Raw genomic sequence first — 23,130 nt, 5'->3', positions numbered from 1 at the left:
CAGGAAGCCCCCAAGTGACCATGATAGTTGCAGCTAGATTCAAATACGACCGTAAGCTAGGCCAAAAAGGTTAGACTTGATTCAAATATGATCAGCTCCTTAACAGTCATTGGAAAATAGTAAAAAACAACAAAGATGCGTAATCTTTAAAAGAAAAGAGACCGATGGTCCTGCTTTATTACTTATCATAGTATATACAACGTTAAAGTATGTACATGATGAGAGCCAGTGGCTCATGTGTAGTATGGCCGAAGTTGAGCAATGTTCCATGGCCGGCGGGTCTCCTCTTCCAACTTACGTGAGTCTTTGTGCTCTCGAACGTCAATGAGGTAATATGACCCGTTGTTTAAGTTCTTGCTGACCACAAAGGGTCCTTCCCAAGGCGGGGATAACTTGTGTGCATCTGACAGATCCTGGATGAGCCGGAGCACCAGGTCGCCTTCTTGAAAGGCCCTGGACTTAACCCGGCGGCTGTGATAACGGCGCAGGTCCTATTGATAAATTGTTGATCGAGCTGCTGCTAAGTCTCTTTCCTCATCCAACAAGTCAAGTGCATCCTGTCTGTCTTGTTCATTATTAGCTTCAACATAAGCCGCCACACGGGGCGAGTCATGACGGATGTCACTAGGCAACACTGCTTCTACTCCATACACCATGAAGAAAGGTGTGTAACCTGTAAACCTGTTAGGTGTGGTGTTGATACTCCATAGTACCGAGGGTAATTCCTCTACCCAACAACCCGGCGTTCGCTGCAAGGGGACCATAAGCCGGGGCTTGAGACCTTTTAAGATTTCCTTATTTGCTCTCTCAGCTTGACCATTGGATTGAGGATGAGCTACAGAAGAAACATCAAGCCGAATATGCTCACGTTGACAAAACTCCTCCATAGCCCCTTGAGATAGATTAGTGCCATTGTCAGTGATAATGCTATGTGGAAAACCAAAACGTAAGATCACCTTTTTCATGAACTGAACCGTCGTGGCCGCATCACACTTACTCACCGACTCCGCCTCAACCCACTTTGTGAATTTGTCAACTGCCACTAAAAGATGTGTCTTTTTTATCCTTAGACCTTTTGAAAGGTCCAACCATGTCAAGCCCCAGACCGCAGACGGCCAAGTGATCGGAATCATCCGTAGCTCTTGAGCCGGCACATGTGCTCGTCGTGCGAATTTTTGACATCTGTCACATCTACTGACCAGATCTTCTGCATCAGCGTGAGCCGTCAACCAGTAAAAACCATGACGAAAAGCCTTAGCCACCAGAGACTTTGACCCGGCGTGATGACCACAATCGCCTTCATGGATCTCACGAAGTATTTCTTGGCCTTCTTCAGGGGAAACACACCGCTGAAACGCTCCAGAGATGCTGCGATGGTATAGTTCTCCGTTAGAAATCGTCATTGACTTAGACCGCCGGGTTATCTGTCGGGCCAGGGTCTCATCTGCTGGCAGCTCGCCCCGGGTCATATAATCCAAGAACGACACTGTCCAATCTGGGATGACATGAAGAGTCGCCACCAACTGTGCCTCTGGGTCAGGAACAACTAGATCTTCTTCTGCAAAACATCCAAAAAGGTGTTAAGTGGCACCGGCTTACGCTGAGATCCCAGCCGGCTTAGAGCATCGGCTGCTTCGTTCTTCCTACGGTCAATGTGTTCCACCTGATATCCTTTAAAATGTCCTGCAACAACATCAACTTCACGACGATAAGCCGCCATGAGAGGGTCTTTGAAATCCCACTTGCCTAATACCTGTTGAGCCACTAAATCTGAGTCGCCAAGACTCCGGACCCGGCTCAGGCTCATCTCTTTGGCCACTCGAAGACCATGGAGCAAGACTTCATATTCCGCTGCGTTGTTAGTGCAAGGAAACATCAGCCGCAACACATAACAAAATTTGTCACCTCGAGGGGAGGTTAAAACAACTCCAGCCCCCGAGCCTTCCAACTGTCTGGACCCATCAAAGTGAATAGTCCAATATGTGTTGTCTGGTTTCTCCTCCAGCGTCTGCATCTTTGTCCAGTCATTAATAAAGTCAACCAGCACCTGAGACTTGATCGCAGTACGTGGCACATACTTCAACCCATGAGATCCAAGTTCAATGGCCCACTTGGCGACTCGTCCAGTAGCCTCTCTATTCTGGATGATGTCCCCAAAGGCGCAGAGCTAACCACAGTGATCGGGTGACCCTGAAAGTAATGCTTGAACTTCCGGCTTGCCATGAACACCCCATACACGAGCTTCTGCCAATGTGGATATCTTTGTTTAGATTCAATTAGTACCTCACTGACATAATAAACCGGCCGTTGAACCGGATGTTCCTTGCCAACCTCTTTGCGCTCCACCACAATTGCCACACTAACAGCCCGTGAGTTAGCGGCTACATATAACAATAGCGGCTCTTTCTCCATTGGAGCAGCAAGAACAGGTGGCTCAGCAAGCTGTTTCTTCAGATCCTCAAAAGCAGAGTTCGCGGCATCACTCCAAACAAAATCATCTGTTTTCTTCATCATTTGATACAAAGGCATCGCCTTCTCCCCTAACCGGCTTATGAACCGGCTTAAAGCAGCCACACGACCCGCCAGCCGTTGAACGTCATTGATGCATGTTGGTTTGGCCAGGGATGTGATTGCCTTAATCTTCTCTAGGTTAGCTTCAATACCTCGGTTGGACACCAAAAAACCCAAGAGCTTGCCGGCTGGGACTCCAAAAACACACTTAGCTGGGTTAAGCATCATTTTGTAGACCCGGAGGTTATCGAAGGTCTCTTTCAGATCTGTGACCAAGGTTTCCTCTTTCCTGGACTTTAACACTATATCATCCACATAAGCATGAACATTACGCCCAATCTGATTATGAAGACAATTCTGCACACACCGTTGATAAGTCGCCTGGGCACTCTTAAGCCCAAAAGGCATAGACACAGAGCAGAAAGCTCCAAACGAAGTGATAAAAGCTGTCTTCTCCTGATCTATGACTGCCATCTTGATCTGATGATAACCTGAATAAGCATCCCAAAAACTCAAACGTGCGCAACCCGCCATAGCATCGATGATCTGATCAATAAGGGGGGGAGCAAAAGGGTCATCCGGACAAGCCTTGTTTAAATCAGTGTAATCCACACACATACGCCAGGTGTCGTTCTTTTTGAGTACAAGCACCGGGTTGGCTAACCACTCTGGGTGAAAGACTTCCACCTCTTCTCCAATGGCCTTGTGCCTTTCCTCGTTGAACCGTCAGAGAAATTGTCTAACCGGTTTAAACTTTGGATCAATATTGAGAGTGTGCTCTGCGATTTCCCTCGGGACACCCGGCATGTCGGAAGGTTTCCATGCAAAGATGTCCCGGTTCTCACGGATGAACTCGATGAGCGCACTTTCCTATTTCGGATCCAAGTTTGCACTGATGATGAACTGCTTGGATGAGTCGCCAGGCACAAAGTCAACCATCTTGGTGTCATCAGCTGATTTGAATTTCAACACCGGCTCATGCTCCGTTGTTGGTTTCTTTAAAGACATCATGTCTGCCGGGTCAACATGATCCTTATAAAACTTTAACTCCTCGGTTGCACAAACAGACTCAGCATATGTAGCATCACCTTCTTCACACTCCAGGGCTATTTTCCGACTTCCATGTACTGTAATGGTGCCCTTATAACCCGGCATCTTGAGCTGCAAATACACATAACACGGCCGAGCCATGAACTTGGCATAAGCCAGCCGTCCAAACAGAGCATGACATTGGCTTTTGATCTTAACCACCTCAAAGGTTAATTTTTCTTCTCTGGAGTCATATCCACCCCCAAAGGCTACTTCCAGTTCAATCTTACCAACTGGGTATGCCGACTTGCCAGGTACCACACCATGAAAAACAGTGTTGGATTGCTTAACACTCTTATCATTCAACCCCATCCGACGGAACGTCTCATAGTAGAGGATGTTGATGCTGCTGCCTCAATCCATGAGCACCTTAGTGAATTTATATCCACCAACCTAAGGCGCTACTACCAAGGCCAAGTGACCCGGATTATCAACCCGGGGTGGATGATCCTCTCTGCTTCACACAATAGGCTGTTCGGACTGAAGGAAATATGCCCTAGAGGCAATAATAAAGTTATTATTTATTTCCTTATATCATGATAAATGTTTATTATTCATGCTAGAATTGTATTAACCGGAAACATAATACATGTGTGAATACATAAACAAACAGAGTGTCACTAGTATACCTCTACTTGACTAGCTCGTTGATCGAAGATGGTTATGTTTCCTAACCATAGACATGAGTTGTCATTTGATTAACGGGATCACATCATTAGGAGAATGATGTGATTGACTTGACCCATTCCGTTAGCTTAGCACTTGATCATTTAGTTTGTTGCTATTGCTTTCTTCATAACTTATACATGTTCCTATGACTATGAGATTATGCAACTCCCGTTTACCGGAGGAACACTTTGTGTGCTACCAAATGTCACAACGTAACTGGGTGATTATAAAGGTGCTCTACAGGTGTCTCCAAAGGTACTTGTTGGGTTGGCGTATTTCGAGATTAGGATTTGTCACTCCGATTGTCGGAGAGGTGTCTCTGGGCCCTCTCGGTAATGCACATCACTCAAGCCTTGCAAGCATTACAACTAATAAGTTAGTTGCGGGATGATGTATTACGGAATGAGTAAAGAGACTTGCCGGTAACAAGATTGAACTAAGTATTAAGATACCGACGATCGAATCTCGGGCAAGTAACATACCGATGACAAAGGGAACAACGTATGTTGTTATGTGGTCTGACCGATAAAGATCTTTGTAGAATATGTAGGAGCCAATATGAGCATCCAAGTTCCGCTATTGGTTATTGACCGGAGACGTGTCTCGGTCATGTCTACATAGTTCTCGAACCCGTAGGGTCCGCACGCTTAAAGTTCGGTGACGATCGTAATTAGGGTTTTTGTGTTTTGATGTACCGAAGTTTGTTCGGAGTCCCGTATGTGATCACGGATATGACGAGGAGTCTCGAAATGGTCAAGACATAAAGATTGATATATTGGAAGCCTATATTTGGATATCGGAAATGTTTCAGGTGAAATCGGGATTTTACCGGAGTACCGGGGGGTTACCGGACCCCCCCCCTCTGGGGGGGGGGGGTTATTGGGCCTACAAGGGCCATAAGGGAGAAGAGGAGGGCCGGCCAGGGCAGGCCGCGTGCCCCCTCCCCCCTAGTCCGAATAGGACAAGGAAGGGGGGGGGGCGGCGCCCCCCTTTCCTCTTTCTCCCTTCCCCCTTCCTTTTCCAACAAGGCAAGAGGGGGGATTCCTACTCCTGGTGGGAGTAGGACTCCTCCAGGCGCACCCTTAGGGCCGGCCGCACCTCCCCCTCTCCCTCCTTTATATACGGGGGCAAGGGGGCACCCCATGACACACAAGTTGATCTTCGTGATCGTTCCTTAGCCGTGTGCGGTGCCCCCTTCCACCATATTCCACCTCGGTCATATCGTAGCAGTGCTTAGGCGAAGCCCTGTGTCGGTAGAACATCATTACCGTCATCACACCGTCGTGCTGACGAAACTCTCCCTCAACGTTTTGCTGGATCGGAGCTCGAGGGACGTCACCGAGTTGAACATGTGCAGAACTCGGAGGTGTCGTACATTCGGTACTTGGATCGGTCGGATCGGGAAGACGTACGACTACTTCCTTTATGTTGTGTCAATGCTTCCATTGCCGGTCTACGAGGGTACGTAGACAACACTCTCCCCTCTTGTTGCTATGCATCACCATGATCTTGCGTGTGCATAGGAATTTTTTTGAAATTACTACGTTCCCCAACAGTGGCATCTGAGCCTAGGTTTTATGCGTTGATGTTGTGCACGAGTAGAACACAAGTGAGTTGTGGGCGATATAAGTCATACTGCTTACCAGCATGTCATACTTTGGTTCGGCGGTATTGTTGGATGAAGCGGCCCGGCCGACATTACGCGTACGCTTACGCGAGACTGGTTCTACCGACGTGCTTTGCACACAGGTGGCTGGCGGGTGTCAGTTTCTCCAACTTTAGTTGAACGAAGTGTGGCTACGCCCGGTCCTTGCGAAGGTTAAAACAGCGCCAACTTGACAAACTATCGTTGTGGTTTTGATGCGTAGGTAAGAACGGTTCTTGCTAAGCCCGTAGCAGCCACGTAAAACTTGCAACAACAAAGTAGAGGACGTCTAACTTGTTTTTGCAGGGCATGTTGTGATGTGATATGGTCAAGACATGGTGCTAAATTTTATTGTATGAGATGATCATGTTTTGTAACCGAGTTATCGGCAACTGGCAGGAGCCATATGGCTGCCGCTTTATTGTATGCAATGCAATTGCGCTGTAATGCTTTACTTTATCACTAAGCGGTAACGATAGTTGTGGAAGCATAAGATTGGCGATACGACAACTATGTTACGATGGTGATCAAGGTGTCGCGCCGGTGACGATGGTGATCATGACGGTGCTTCGGAGATGGAGATCACAAGCACAAGATGATGATGGCCATATCATATCACTTATATTGATTGCATGTGATGTTTATCTTTTATGCATCTTATCTTGCTTTGATTGATGGTAGCATTATAAGATGATCTCTCACTAAATTTCAAGATAAAAGTGTTCTCCCTGAGTATGCACCGTTGCCAAAGTTCGCCGTGCCCAGACACCACATGATGATCGGGTGTGATAAGCTCTACGTCCAACTACAATGGGTGCAAGCCAGTTTTGCACACACAGAATACTCAGGTTAAACTTGACGAGCCTAGCATATGCAGATATGGCCTCGGAACACTGAGACTGAAAGGTCGAGCGTGAATCATATAGTAGATATGATCAACATATTGATGTTCACCATTGAAAGCTACTCCATTTCACGTGATGATCGGTTATGGTTTAGTTGATTTGGATCACGTGATCACTTAGAAGATTAGAGGGATGTCTTTCTAAGTGGGAGTTCTTAAGTAATATGATTAATTGAACTTAAATTTATCATGAACTTAGTACCTGATAGTATCTTGCTTGTCTATGTTTGATTGTAGATAGATGGCCCGTGCTGTTGTTCCGTTGAATTTTAATGCGTTCCTTGAGAAAGCAAAGTTGAAAGATGATGGTAGCAATTACACGGACTGGGTCCGTAACTTGAGGATTATCCTCATTGCTGCACAGAAGAATTACGTCCTGGAAGCACCGCTAGGTGCCAGGCCTGCTGCTGGAGCAACACCAGATGTTATGAACGTCTAGCAGAGCAAAGCTGATGACTACTCGATAGTTCAGTGTGCCATGCTTTACGGCTTAGAATCGGGACTTCAACGATGTTTTGAACGTCATGGAGCATATGAGATGTTCCAGGAGTTGAAGTTAATATTTCAAGCAAATGCCCGGATTGAGAGATATGAAGTCTCCAATAAATTCTATAGCTGCAAGATGGAGGAGAATAGTTCTGTCAGTGAACATATACTCAAAATGTCTGGGTATCATAATCACTTGACTCAACTGGGAGTTAATCTTCCTGTTGATAGTGTCATTGACAAAGTTCTTCAATCACTGCCACCAAGCTACAAGAGCTTCGTGATGAACTATAACATGCAAGGGATGGATAAGACAATTCCCGAGCTCTTCGTAATGCTAAAGGCTGCAGAGGTAGAAATCAAGAAGGAGCATCAAGTGTTGATAGTCAACAAGACCGCCAGTTTCAAGAAAAAGGGCAAAGGGAAGAAGAAGAAGGGGAACTTCAAGAAGAACAGTAAGCAAGTTACTGCTCAGAAATCCAAATGTGGACCTAAGCCTGAAACTGAGTGCTTCTACTGCAAGCAGACTGGACACTGGAAGCGGAACTGCCCCAAGTATTTGGCGGATAAGAAGGATGGCAAGGTGAACAAAGGTATATGTGATATACATGTTATTGATGTGTACCTTACTAGAGCTCGCAGTAGCACCTGGGTATTTGATACTGGTTCTGTTGCTAACATTTGCAACTCAAAACAGGGACTACGGATTAAGCGAACACTGGCAAAGGACGAGGTGACGATGCGCGTGAGAACTGGTTCCAAAGTCGATGTGATCGCGGTCGACACGCTACCTCTACATCTACCTTCGGGATTAGTTTTAGACCTAAATAATTGTTATTTGGTGCCAGCATTGAGCATAAACATTATATCTGGATCTTGTTTGATGCGAGACGGTTATTCATTTAAATCAGAGAATAATGGTTGTTCTATTTATATAAGTAATATCTTTTATGGTCATGCACCCTTGAAGAGTGGTCTATTTTTGATGAATCTTGATAGTAGTGATACACATATTCATAATGTTGAAGCCAAAAGATGCAGAGTTGATAATCATAGTGCAACTTATTTGTGGCACTGCCGTTTAGTTCATATCGGTGTAAAGCGCATGAAGAAACTCCATACTGATGGACTTTTGGAATCACTTGATTATGAATCACTTGGTACTTGCGAACCGTGCCTGATGGGGAAGATGACTAAAACGCTGTTCTCCGGTACTATGGAGAGAGCAACAGATTTGTTGGAAATCATACATACAGATGTATGTGGTCCGATGAATATTGAAGCTCGTGGCGGATATCGTTATTTTCTCACCTTCACAGATGATTTAAGCAGATATGGGTATATCTACTTAATGAAACAAAAGTCTGAAACATTTGAAAAGTTCAAAGAATTTCAGAGTGAAGTTGAAAATCATCGTAACAAGAAAATAAAGTTTCTATGATCTGATCGTGGAGGAGAATATTTGAGTTACGAGTTTGGTCTACATTTGAAACAATGCGGAATAGTTTTGTAACTAACGCCACCAGAACACCACAGCGTAATGGTGTGTCGAAACGTCGAAATCGTACTTTACTAGATATGGTGCGATCTATGATGTCACTTACAGATTTACCGCCGTCATTTTGGGGTTATGCTTTAGAGACGGCTGCATTCACGTTAAATAGGGCACCATCGAAATCCGTTGAGACGACACCTTATGAACTGTGGTTTGGCAAGAAACCAAAGTTGTCGTTTCAGAAAGTTTGGGGTTGCGATGCTTATGTGAAAAAGCTTCAACCTGATAAGCTCGAACCCAAATCGGAGAAATGTGTCTTCATATGATACCCAAAGGAAACTGTTGGGTACACCTTCTATCACAGATCCGAAGGCAAGACTTTCGTTGCTAAGAATGGATCCTTTCTAGAGAAGGAGTTTCTCTCGAAAGAAGTGAGTGGGAGAAAAGTAGAACTTGATGAGGTAACTGTACCTGCTCCCTTATTGGAAAGTAGTACATCACAGAAACCGGTTTCTGTGACACCTACACCAATTAGTGAGGAAGCTAATGATAATGATCATGAAACTTTAGATCAAGTTACTACCGAACCTCGTAGATCAACCAGAGTAAGATCCGCACCAGAGTGGTACGGTAATCCTGTTCTGGAAGTCATGCTACTAGATCATGATGAACCTACGAACTATGAAGAAGCGATGGTGAGCCCAGATTCCGCAAAGTGGCTAGAAGCCATGAAATCTGAGATGGGGTCCATGTATGAGAACAAAGTGTGGACTTTGGTTGACTTGCCCAATGATCGGCAAGCAATTGAGAATAAATGGATCTTCAAGAAGAAGACCGACGCTAACGGTAATGTTACTGTCTACAAAGCTCGACTTGTTGCGAAAGGTTTTCGACAAGTTCAAGGGATTGACGACGATGAGACCTTCTCACCTGTAGCGATGCTTAAGTCTGTCCGAATCATGTTAGCAATTGCCGCATTTTATGATTCTGAAATTTGGCAAATGGATGTAAAAAATGCATTCCTGAATGGATTTCTGGAAGAAGAGTTGTATATGATGCAACCAGAAGGTTTTGTCAATCCAAAGGGAGCTAACAAAGTGTGCAAGCTCCAGCGATCCATTTATGGACTGGTGCAAGCCTCTCGGAGTTGGAATAAACGCTTTGATAGTGTGATCAAAGCATTTGGTTTTGTACAGACTTTTGGAGAAGCGTGTATTTACAAAAAAGTGAGTGGGAGCTCTGTAGCATTTCTAATATTATATGTGGATGACATATTATTGATTAGAAATGATATAGAATTTCTAGATAGCATAAAGGGATACTTGAATAAGAGTTTTTCAATGAAAGACCTCGGTGAAGCTGCTTACATATTGGGCATTAAGATCTATAGAGATAGATCAAGACGCTTAATTGGACTTTCACAAAGCACATACCTTGACAAAGTTTTGAAGAAGTTTAAAATGGATCAAGCAAAGAAAGGGTTCTTTCCTGTGTTACAAGGTGTGAAGGTGAGTAAGACTCAATGTCCCACCACCGCAGAAGATAGAGAGAAAATGAAAGATGTTCCCTATGCTTCAGCCATAGGCTCTATCATGTATGCAATGCTGTGTACCAGACCTGATGTGTGCCTTGCTATAAGTCTAGCAGGGAGGTACCAAAGTACTCCAGGAGTGGATCACTGGACAGCGGTCAAGAACATCCTGAAATACCTGAAAAGGACTAAGGAAATGTTTCTCGTATATGGAGGTGACAAAGTGCTCATCGTAAATGGTTACGTTGATGCAAGCTTTGACACTGATCCGGACGATTCTAAATCGCAAACCGGATACGTGTGTATACTGAACGGTGGAGCTGTCAGTTGGTGCAGTTCTAAACAAAGCGTCGTGGCGGTATCTACATGTGAAGAGGAGTACATAGCTGCTTCGGAAGCAGCAAATGAAGGAGTCTGGATGAAGGAGTTCATATCCGATCTAGGTGTCATACCTAGTGCATCGGGTCCAATGAAAATCTTTTGTGACAATACTGGTGCAATTGCCTTGGCGAAAGAATCCAGATTTCACAAGAGAACCAAGCACATCAAGAGACGCTTCAATTCCATTCGGGATTTAGTCCAAGTGGGAGACATAGAAATTTGCAAGATACATACGGATCTGAATGTTGCAGACCCGCTGACTAAGCCTCTTCCACGAGCAAAACATGATCAGCACCAAGGCTCCATGGGTGTTAGAATCATTACTGTGTAATCTAGATTATTGACTCTAGTGCAAGTGGGAGACTGAAGAAAATATGCCCTAGAGGCAATAATAAAGTTATTATTTATTTCCTTATATCATGATAAATGTTTATTATTCATGCTAGAATTGTATTAACCGGAAACATAATACATGTGTGAATACATAGACAAACAGAGTGTCACTAGTATGCCTCTACTTGACTAGCTCGTTGATCAAAGATGGTTATGTTTCCTAACCATAGACATGAGTTGTCATTTGATTAATGGGATCACATCATTAGGAGAATGATGTGATTGACTTGACCCATTCCGTTAGCATAGCACTTGATCGTTTAGTTTGTTGCTATTGCTTTTTTCATGACTTATACATGTTCCTATGACTATGAGATTATGCAACTCCCGTTTACCGGAGGAACACTTTGTGTGCCACCAAACGTCACAACGTAACTGGGTGATTATAAAGGTGCTCTACAGGTGTCTCCGAAGGTACTTGTTGGGTTGGCGTATTTCGAGATTAGGATTTGTCACTCCGATTGTCGGAGAGGTATCTCTCGGCCCTCTCGGTAATGCACATCACTCAAGCCTTGCAAGCATTGCAACTAATAAGTTAGTTGCGGGATGATGTATTAGGGAACGAGTAAAGAGACTTGCCGGTAACGAGATTGAACTAGGTATTAAGATACCGACAATCGAATCTCGGGCAAGTAACATACCGATGACAAAGGGAACAACATATGTTGTTATGTGGTCTGACCGATAAAGATCTTCGTAGAATATGTAGGAGCCAATATGAGCATCCAGGTTCCGCTATTTGTTAATGACCGGAGACGTGTCTCGGTCATGTCTACATAGTTCTCGAACCCGTAGGGTCCGCACGCTTAAAGTTCGGTGACGATCGTAATTAGGGTTTTTGTGTTTTGATGTACCGAAGGTTGTTCGGAGTCCCGGATGTGATCACGGACATGACGAGGAGTCTCAAAATGGTCTAGACATAAAGATTGATATATTGGAAGCCTATATTTGGATATCGGAAACGTTCCGGGTGAAATCGGGATTTTACCGGAGTACCGGGGGGTTACTGGAATCCCCCCCGGGGGGTTATTGGGCCTACATGGGCCATAAGGGAGAAGAGGAGGGCCGGCCAGGGCAGGCCGCGCGCCCCCTCCCCCCTAGTCAGAATAGGACAAGGAAGGGGGGGGGCGCCCCCCTTTCCTCTTTCTCCCTTCCCCCTTCCTTTTCCAACAAGGCAAGAGGGGGGAGTCCTACTCCCGGTGGGAGTAGGACTCCTCCAGGCGCACCCCTAGGGCCGGCCGCACCTCCCCCTCTCCCTCCTTTATATACGAGGGCAAGGGGGCACCCCATGACACACAAGTTGATCTTCGTGATCGTTCCTTAGCCGTGTGCAGTGCCCCCTTCCACCATATTCCACCTCGGTCATATCGTAGCAGTGCTTAGGCGAAGCCCTGCATCGGTAGAACATCATTACCGTCATCACGCCATCATGCTGACGAAACTCTCCCTCAACGTTTTGCTGGATCGGAGCTCGAGGGACGTCACCGAGTTGAACGTGTGCAGAACTCGGAGGTGCCGTACGTTCGGTACTTGGATTGGTCGGATCGGGAAGACGTACGACTACTTCCTCTATGTTGTGTCAATGCTTCTGTTGCCGGTCTATGAGGGTACGCAGACAACACTGTCCCCTCTTGTTGCTATGCATCACCATGATCTTGCGTGTGCGTAGGAATTTTTTTGAAATTACTACGTTCCCCAACACGGACCACCGTAAGTAACATGGAATCGCCGGCTCAACGGCATTGACGGCCCTCTTGTGAAGCTTCTGGTCCCTCTTACATAAGCCAGTGGTGAACACATGATATTGCCCACTATTCAACTGTTTTGGGTTGCTCTGATATCCGGACTGTTGCTGCTGATTACCTTGGCCGGGTTGTGAATTATAGCCTCCCTGGTTACCTGGATGGCCCTGACCGTGAAATCCTCCTCCACCTGAACCGGCGCCCGGGCCATGGAAACCGCCCCCACCTGAACCGCCGCCTGGGCCGTGACCTCCATCAAATGCATTTGAACTTTTAAACGCCTTCAGGATTGTACAATCCTTCCACAGGTGGGTGCCTGGCTTCTCCCGGGTGTCGTGTCTTGGACAAGGTTCATTCAATAGTTGCTCAAGGGTGGGATCTGACCCGCCCGACCGAGGGGGTTGCCTGCCCTTGCGCCGTTGATTGCCGCCCTGTGCATTGGTGTTAGCGACAAATTCATCAGCCTTACGTTTATTACCTCCTTGATTTGCCGGGTTATGCTGGTGACCCTTGCCGTTGTCGTTCTTCTTTCCCTTCCCTATCTTTTCTTTGTCAGACACCGGGTCTTTGGTACTATCAGAATCAACATACTTGACGAGAGACGCCATCAACTGGCCCATGTCATTGCAGTCACGCTTGAGGCGCCCCAATTTCTGCTTCAGAGGTTCAAAACGGCAATTTTTCTCCAACATCAAGACTGCTGAGCCGGCATCCATCTTATCAGATGAATGTATTATCTCCTTGACCCGGCGCACCCAATGGGTTGTAGATTCACCGTCCTCTTGTTTACAATTAGTCAGGTCCACAATCGACATGGGTTGTTTACATGTGTCTTTGAAGTTCTGAATGAACCGGGCCTTCAACTCCGCCCATGAGCCGATAAAATTGGGTGGCAACCCCTTCAACCAAGTACGAGCTGTTCCATCCAACATCATAGTGAAATACTTGGCCATTGCCGCGTCGCTGACCTCCAACAACTCCATAGCCATCTCATAACTCTCAATCCAAGCCCCAGGCTGCAAGTCGGCCGTGTAATTAGGCACCTTACGAGGCCCTTGAAGTCCATTGGCAAACGCTCATTACGTATGGCCGACACCAGGCAAGGGACACCTCAGGTTCTTGTGGCCACTCCTGCCTCAACCGAGGTTGCTGGATAAGCCGGAAAAGTTTGATGAGCCGCCTGCTCCGCTGCCAGTTGAACTGCTCGCTCAGCCTCTTGTCGGATCCTCTCCTGATCCGCCAAGTTAAGGGCTCCAGCCTGTATCGGCTCATGCCTGTGCGGCCGGTTGCGGCGTTGAGCATTGCTTGACATGTCAGCTGAGTCCATATGCCTACTGTAGCTTGGGCTCCGGCTCGGGCAAGGAGTTGAATGGATCCTGTCTCGACTATAGGAGTACTCATCTTGCTGTGCCAGAGCTGTTTGAAGAAGTTCTCTCACCCTTCGCGTTTTGATTGCCGCCGGCGATTCGCCTTCCATCGGGAGAGCCGCCAAACGAGCCGACGTTGCAATGAGGTTTTCCAAGGGATTGGAGAAGTGACCCAGCGGTGTTGGTACATAATGAGGCAGAGCGGTATGTACATGAGGTGGTTTCATGGCGCGCGGTTGAACCAGTGCCCCGGGCGTCGTGATCCGATTTGCCTCCGGCGGGTTGCTTGCCCCAGCCCCGGGTGTATGAAAAAAGTTCCTAGGATCGAGCGTCAGAGGTAGACGTGACTGAGTTTTCTGATGCCTTCTTCTCATAACCTCGTTTGACGCGTTCAGATCCACCGAGAGCCGGAAAGTCTCCGCTTGAAGCTGTTGAGCACGAACGTCCAAAGCCGCCCGCGCCGCTGCCATCCTGACCTCCTCTGCTGCTAAATTTTCTTTAGCTTGTACCATCTCTTCACGTACGCGTGCCACCTCTGTGTCATGCTGGGCCTTATCTGCCAGCTCTTCCACGGCAGTCAACAGAGTCGTCAGTTTATCCATGAGGCCCATTAGAATCTGAGCCGTGGGGCGCATAGGGTCTCCTGACCCGGCTGTGGCCGACCCGGTAGTTGTCGCCGCTGCTGCTGTGGAGTTCTGCCCGGGCTGTGTTCCTGCCATGAAGACTCCGGCCCAATTCGGCGGCTCAAGGGGGTCTGGAATACTGCTGCCATCGGAACAGCCCCCGAGCATGCCATCCTGCAGCTGATACAAAGAGTCTGTCTCGCCTGTTCATGATGTATCGTCAGAACAGACGGCCGTCTCACCGCCATCCACCGATCCTTCAGAATATTCATCGCTGTGGACGCAGCCTACGAAAACATGCTTCACGACAGATTGAACACGGGTGGTCCTCGCGCGCTGAGCCGTTTCGACGAGGTTGGTGTGGACGTCCGGCTCAGGGCCCGACTCGCCGATCCGGCCGACAAAGACATGAATTCCGCCGAAGGGGACCCGGTACCCGTACTCGATTGAGCTGGCCTCGGGGCCCCAGCCTTCGTCGTCGATGTAGAGCTTGCCGCGACGACTCTTGGTCATCCAGCCCACAACGTATCCCTTGAGCCCTTTGAAGTTGCCCTTCAAGAACTCAAATCCACCGTGCGCTGGCCCCACGGTGGGCGCCAAGTGTCGTGGAATTGTCACGGCAGATGTCCTAGCAGAAGGACTTAGTCGCAGGGCCATCGCAACTAGGAAGCTTAAAGGGGTTAATCGGGACAAAGGACACGAGAGGTTTTATACTAGTTCGGCCCCTTACGATGAAGGTAAAAGCCTACGTCTAGTTGTGTTGGTATTGCTGGGATTTCGATCACCAAGAGGCTAATTCGCCGGCTTGGTTATCGATCTCTTGTTTCTTGCCCTAAGGCACCACCGGGTCGTCCCCTTATATACACGGGTTGACGCCTGGTGGCTTACAGAGTCCCGGCCGTCTCATAAAACGTGTCCGACTCGGCGACTTCTTTTACATGCCTTTCCTTACAAGTCTTTCCTTACATACGACGATTTACAATATTGGGCTTTAGGCCACCTCCGGGCCTTTAGGCCTTCTATAAGGTTTAATAAACTATCACCTTGAGTGTTTACTGGGCTTCCTTCGTGACCCGCAATTGGGGCTGACCCGGCCCCTATTGGGCGGGTCATAACTGATAGTTATATCCCCAACAGCCCCGCTAACCAAAACCCAGGAGAAGGGACGGGCTACCTCCACCCACACCGCACCGCCAAGCACCAACCGCCGCCGTTGAAGCCGTTGCAGACGTGTCACCGGCCAGTGCACCACCCCTGGCCGCTCATAGCCACCCGAGCCCATGGGATCAAGCCCCCACGAGCGGATCCACCCACAGCCGCCAGCTCGCACCATCTGCAGCCCGCATCACCTGTCGCCGCTGGGATCTAGATCCAGGCGCTGCCCGGTCTAAAGGCCCGACTGCTGCTAGCACGCCCCACGCCCCCACCAGGGAAGAACACGCAACCGCCCTGCCGCCGAGCCCCACGCCCAGCCCTGCGCCCCTGTTGGCCAGCAGCAGTACGCGCCGCCACTACTGAGCGAGGAGCCGCCACCCACACTAGTCGGGCTTTGCCCGGCGGCGCGCCCAGGCGGTGACAGGGGGAGGAGGCCGGGATGAGGGGAGAGCTAGAGAGAGAGAGGCCCGTCTAGTAGCCTCGTGGGGCGGTACAGAGGAGTAGGAGGGGGTCGGGAGGTAGATTGTTGCCTATGTTGGTTGTGTGCCGTTGGAAATGTCACCAATGTACATGTGTTGATCTGTGTACGGTGTACCATTTCAGTTTATAGCTTTTTTTCGACTTCTGAGTGTAATACAACCCAGTTTAGCTAAATGACAGTCGACTGATTTTCTAATTGGGGCAAGTCAATTTTTGAGAGTTCGTCGGAGTTCGCCGGAGAGAAGGAAGGAGAAGGAAGGGGCTCGCCGGTGGGCTACCCCATTATCTATCTCAGGGTTTAAGATGGGGTCGGTGGTGCACTTCGGCGGAGAAAAAAAATCCAAACGCGGGCGGGGCTAGAGGGGTGGCTGGGGGCGGCGGCTAGATCAATGGTGGGGGATGGTTCTGGGGAGGGGGTGGGGGGTCAGTGAGGCGGTCACGGGCAGCGGTGGTCAGCGGTTCGGTCGGCGGCATGTTTGATGGTCTGGGAAGAAGAAGAAGGTCCATACGCCGTACGATCTTCATCCAACGGTCCACACCAGTCGACTAAGCCTAACTAAAAAACCAGTCGATTAACGTGTAGCCGCACCCAATGCAGCCTAGTACCGGGTGGCTGCTTTTGGTTGGAATCCTGGAACTGTAATATCATATCACGCTGGTTTCATTGTGAGAAAATGGAACCAGGGAGGCTGCCACCGTATTCATCATCTGAGAAAAAGGGAAGTGAAACAAAACCGATGTATGCGTGGTTGTGTTTGTTCGAGCGTTTCTTTTTAGTGTTGCGGTTCGTGTTTATTCGAGCGTTCGGTCCCCTGTTCAATGCGGAGCCAGGAACGCACGCACGCATTAATCCTTTCGGCAGTTTCGGCCGTTCGTCGGGTCGAGGCGAATGTATATAAACCGGTCGAGCAAGTCGCGTTGTGCATCTACGAACGCGTCTCCGTCTCAGTCAGTGTGATCTCGAGCTATCGACTGACCACCGACAGTTTCCAGGCGCCGGTCGGAGGGGAAACCGATGGCTCGCGCCGTCCTGGTCGCCGCGCTCGTCCTCTGCGCCGCCGCCGCCCTGGCGCACGCCGGCCGCGTCATACCAGAGGAGGAGCGGGTGTCCCGCGGCCTCGAGGCGTCGTCGTGGCTGCAGCCGCCGGCCGAGGCTCCGTCGCCGTACGCCGGCGGCGTAGAACTGAGAGGCCGCGGTAGCACCGGAGGCTACGGCAACGTCGTCGTGGACGTGCTGTGGTTCGTGATCAAGTGGGCCAACGACGCCTACGCCGCCGCCGGCAGACGCAAGCTCCAATGAAGCCGGCGGCCGGCGTTCGTCCTAGCTGCGTCCGTCGCGCTCTCTGGTCACCTCCTCTGTCCCTAGAACGGAGTAAGAACGTAATAACGCTGCACGCATATAATGCGTACGTCCATGTCATCTGTCGGTGGAGATTCAACAATAAGAGGATGATACTTCCCACTCTGTTCCCGCTCTGGTTTATCTAGTTTGCTCACGAAGTCCTGCACTTTGTAGTACGTTGTGACCATGAGATGAGATGTTGTTCGTGCAGTCTTCTGAAATTTCACCCCGCTTACGCAAGAGAGCTTCTCACGATGAGTCGATGACGCGCTTCTCTCTGTTCCTCCTGTTCTGCGATGCAGGTTACACATGCACAGTGCTTAGGTTGGGCTTTATGTCTGGGCCTAATTGGCCAGCATGGATCGATAAAGACCACCTCGCAGCTGCAGTTCTCTCGTTGGAGACTTCGTCGAGACTGCTTCGTGGTCGTGGTAGGGACGGACTCCGCAACCGCCTCTCCTGCCGGTACGTTCAGGTGTATCCTTTCTCCCATCCCATGTATAAATTCCCCACAGGCATCGACCCCCTTGCAGCCAATCCACTCGCCCGCTGATTCCGATCGAGAAAATCCGCCGCCGCAACACAGCGATCGATCTTTAATTATTAGCTCGCGCGACCCGTCCCGTCCGTCAAGGTATGCGCGCGCCACCGATTCCCTGTTCGTTCATGTTGTGAGATTGATTTAGGTGTTTTTCTTGATGCGGCCAACGCGATTAGATAATGAGATTCGTGTCGATCGCTCTACCGTGTCGACCTAAGATTTTGTTTCTATGCTGATAGATTGATTGAAAGATAATCGAGTTTTTGTTGAGGACGAGCGAGTGCATCTCGATCAATCATACTCGTGTAGATTTCAATCAAATGCCTGTGGGGGCTCATCTAGGGCTCAAGATGGCAACGGGGACGAAACCCATCGGCTTTTGCCTTCCCAAACCCATCCTTACGAGAAAATCGTAAACCCGTCCGCATCCCTATCGTCATGCGCGGGGTTAGTTTTCTGCCCGTCCTCTTAACCCATCGGGTTTCGGGGAACCCACGGGGAACCCACAAGAAAATCAAAATATTTAAACAAACATAGTGGCGACAAAAAATAACATTTCAGCAGCAAAACAAGCACATTTCAGCATCATAACTTGAGCAAATTTCAACAAAAAACAATAGTACATGGTTCAACAGCTATATAGAGTGTATTTCAGCAGCATGATACCACATTTCAGCAACAAAAATGATCAGATTTCAGCAAGAAAGATGATAAGCCACACATGGTTCAACAAGATGTGCAATTACATAAGTTTTAAAATAGAATTCTTGGTTTGGCCTTCGAACGTTGGGGGGTGGGGGCTCAGTCGCTCAGGCTCGATAGCTTTGGTTTGGGCCGCACCGGATCAGTGCTTGATAAAAAAAATGTATTTTGCCGGGTTTGCCGGGTTTCGGGTTCGGGGACTGCCGAAACGGGTGCAAACCCACGAAATATGTCGGGTTGTATAATATGTCCAACTATAGCCCCACAAGGATGAAAATACATCCATCCCCGTCCCCTAATAAGGTAAAAACCCGCGGGGACGAGGGTTTCGGGGCCCCATTGCCATCTTGATCTAGGGCTGCTCAATAGATTTGGGCCGGTTAGTTCTGGGCCTGCTGTTTATTGCGGCATCAGATATTAATCCACGATCTGGCTTTATAATGGACCCTTCTTGCAAAGATCTGCTTAATTTATACTGGAAATAGATCCTAACAGAGATTATTGCCTTTTCACTTTTGCTATGCGGTTGTTATTTGTTTTTTTGTTAATTCTGAACTGCGGATTTACTATCTGTTACTCCCTTGAACTAAAATGCTCCGTTTGCAATTTTCAGTTATGCATACATATCACATCATTTACATTAGTGCCCTTTGTCTCGTGGCTTTGCTAATCGGTTTAACTATTCATGTAAGCCTCTTCCTTGGTGACTTATCCTGCTTTGTTGTAATTCCCACTTATGCAGATGCAGATCTTCGTGAAGACACTCACCAGCAAGATCATCACGCTTGAGGTCGAGTCCTCTGACACAGTCGACAATGTGAAGGCGATATTCCAGGATAAGGAGGGTATCCCGGTGGACCGGCAGCGCCTCATTTTTGCTCGCAAGCAGCTTGAGGATGGTCGGACACTTGGTGATTACAATATACAGAAGGAGTCCACCCTCCACCTGGTGCTCAGGCTCAGGGCTGATATGCATTTCTTTGTGATGACACTCACTGGCAAGATCATCATGTTTGATCTGTTCTCCGACACAATTGATAATGCAAGGCGAAGATCCAGGATAAGGAGGGTGTCCCGCCGGACCAGCAGGGCCTCATCTTTGTTGGCAAGCAACTGGAAGATGGCCGGACCCTGGCCGAATATAACATCCAGAAGGAGTCGACACTCTACCTTGTGCTGAGGCTTATGCAAATCTTCATGAAGACCCTCACCAGCAAGACAATCACCCTTGAGGTTGAGTCTTTTGACACGATTGACAATGTCAAAGCGAAGATCAGGGACAAGGAGTGCATCCTGCCAGACCAGCAGTGGTTGATATTTGCCCGCAAGCAACTTGAGGACCATCACCTTGGAGGCGGAATCGTCGGACACCATTGACAACGTGAAGGCGAATACCCAAGACAGGGAAGGACAGCTCGATGACGGACGCACCCTTGCTGATTACAACATTCAGAAGGAGTCTACACTCCACTTGGTGCTCCGTCTTCGTGGTGGACAGCGAATTTCTTTGGGCTCCTGAAAATTTGGTTCGCATGTCTGTTGAGCCTGGTGGCCTCTTCTTTCGTCAACGTCTTCTTTTGTTACGTGAAGTTTGTGTCATGTGTCGTTTCTGCACCTCTTTATCCGTGTGCAATTTGTGAGAACATCTGGTGCTGCCTTTGAGCAGATGCTTGGTCTATGTTATGAATAAGTTGACCTCAGTCCTCTTGATATTTGATGACCTGTGTTGTGTTGGTCCTGTGGTCGTTTTTGCTATCAAAGATCATAACTTCAGATTTGGCATTTCCATGTTTGCTGGTCAGTTCCAAACATCTAATTTATGAATAGGTGTACCCTGAATTCTTCTTGATACGTGAACATCATCATAGATGTTCAGGTCGTGGCGTTTCCAGTCTGCCACTGAACTTGCCTGTGTTGTTGTTTGCAGGTCTAGCGATGCACACCGGCGTGATTTCATCTGAAACTAAATAAGTTGGGTGATTGTTGTATTGGCCGATGTTCAGATCGTCTATATAAAGCCGCTGTTCAGCGAAATCTGCAGATTGCAGGTTTCCTTTTCCCGCACTAGGGCATCAACACTGCCCATCAAAACGAACTCCCAAAACATTCGTGGACGCTTTCTCAAAATAGGCTCACACCCTGCTTTATACATAATGCAAACATCATAGTACACGGCGAAACATTACAAGGTAATGAGAAGACCCTCTTACAAAGCAGATCTTTGTGTAAGGCACTCACCGCCAAGACCATCATTACAACCCCCCCGACCAGCAGCGGCTGATCTAGTGCCGTTACTGAGAATCTTTATTCCTGTGCCACCTGTGAGAACATTAATAAGTGAACCTGAATCTTAATTCTTGTTAACCTGAAATGTTCTTATCCTGTGATCACGCTTGTGCTGGTCCTGTGATAGTTTTTGCTCATCATAGATATTTAGAACATCAGATTATAGTGCCGGTGCGCCCTGGCGTTCCACTCAACCTTGCTGTTCTCTTCTTGCTTGCCGGTCTGGTCCCAAACGTCTGATGCATTCATTTTTGTATGTTCTGCCATGTTCAGAAGGTAGATTCAGAGCAGCTGTTTAGTGGATAGTGTAGGTTTCCACCTGCAGACTGCCGCCGATTTGCAGCCGCTTTTTCTCTTCGTTCCTCCTGTTCTGCGACGCAAGTTTTTTCCCCTCTTGTTCCGAGTCATTTTTTTCCAAGTGTTTTTTTAGAATCTTTCTGAGTCTGTTATGCGGTGCAAGTTACAGATGCACACTGCTTAGAGCATCTCTAGTAGACCCCTTAAAAGCGGTTAAGGCATTTACACTTTCGGTCGACAAAATGGTCCCTAGCAGATCCCGTAATGTTTTTAAGGGGCACCGAGACTCCATACCTCATATGTATATATTGAAAGGCAATATACAGTTCAACCCGTAAACGGTCAAACCTCGTCGGAGCAGATGCACTGCCGCGGAACTGGCTAGAATCAAAACGAAACTCGCCGTAATCCGTCGCCGCATGTCGGAATTTTGTTGCTGCCGGTCCAAATTGTGGCCGGCTCGACCTTCCCCGCCAAGGCGAGGCCGGCCACCGGCGGGGTGGAGCAGGCTGTCGGCGACCCAACTCAATGTGGGGCGGCGTCGGAGAAGGGCGAGAGAGGCGCAGCCGGGGCGGGCATGGCCGGGGTGGAGCGCGGCGGCGGCGGCGGGCGTGGCCGGGGCGTGCATGGCCGCTGCTAGACGGGCGGAGGAGAGTGGCGTCCGGGGGTGGGCACGGCCGAGGCATCGTGCGGTCGAGGGGAGCGCGGCCGGCACGGTTGCTTGCTGTATTGTTCCAGATACCGTTCGTAATATGGTATCTGTTCTTTTCGGCCCAGTTTCAGACCATAAAAACGGTTTAAAGGGCCCTTTAAACGTGTTTCCAAGGGTTGGCTTTTAAGGGATCTACTAAAGATGCTCTTAGGGCTCCCGTATGGTGATTCGTATATGACGCTTAGGTTGAAAGCTATCGACATAGCGCCCCCCCCCCCCCTCCCCCAGCGCTGGAATTTCTACGGGCCGGCCCATTAAATTCGAGATTACCCCCAACCGGTTTTGGGAAGATTCTAGGGCGTTCCCTGAGCCGGTTTTTTGTGTTTTTTCTTTTAATTTTTATTTCTTAGTTTTTTTAATTTTCTGTATTCCATTAGTTTTTTTCTTTTCTTTTCATTTATTGTCTTTTCTTTTCTTTTTTCTTTTTATTTTTCTTCTTTACTTTTTCACCCTTTTTTCACGAACTTTCTTTTCAAATCCACAGACATGTTTTTTGTTCATTGAATTCAAAAAAATGTTCCTCGAACTTAAATTTTGTTCATCGGGATTTAATTTTTTTCCATCAAAATCCTAAATGCATTCACCATAATCAATTTCTATTCATTGTTTAAAAATATGTTCATAAAATTCGAGATTTGTTCATTTATTTCAAAACAAATTCATCAAATTCAAAATTTGTTCATCCATGTTTTTTCAAAAAAAATGTTCATCTAACTGAAAAATGTTCACCATATTCAAAATTTGTTCACAATAATTTTTAAAAATGTTCATCAATATCC

The 23,130-nt window shown here is 48.0% G+C and overlaps 1 pseudogene; it reads left to right on the top strand.

Moving 5' to 3' along the window:
* The window catches only part of LOC123149107 (polyubiquitin 11-like), a 45,897-nt pseudogene extending 25,141 nt beyond the window's left edge, over nucleotides 1-20,756 (top strand).
* The last annotated feature ends 2,374 nt before the right edge of the window (nucleotides 20,757-23,130 follow it).

Source organism: Triticum aestivum, chromosome 7A, assembly GCF_018294505.1.
Source record: "Triticum aestivum cultivar Chinese Spring chromosome 7A, IWGSC CS RefSeq v2.1, whole genome shotgun sequence".
Classification (NCBI taxonomy): Eukaryota; Viridiplantae; Streptophyta; class Magnoliopsida; order Poales; family Poaceae; genus Triticum; species Triticum aestivum.
Note: the sequence above shows the minus strand (reverse complement) of the source record. Positions and strands in the feature narration are given on the sequence as shown.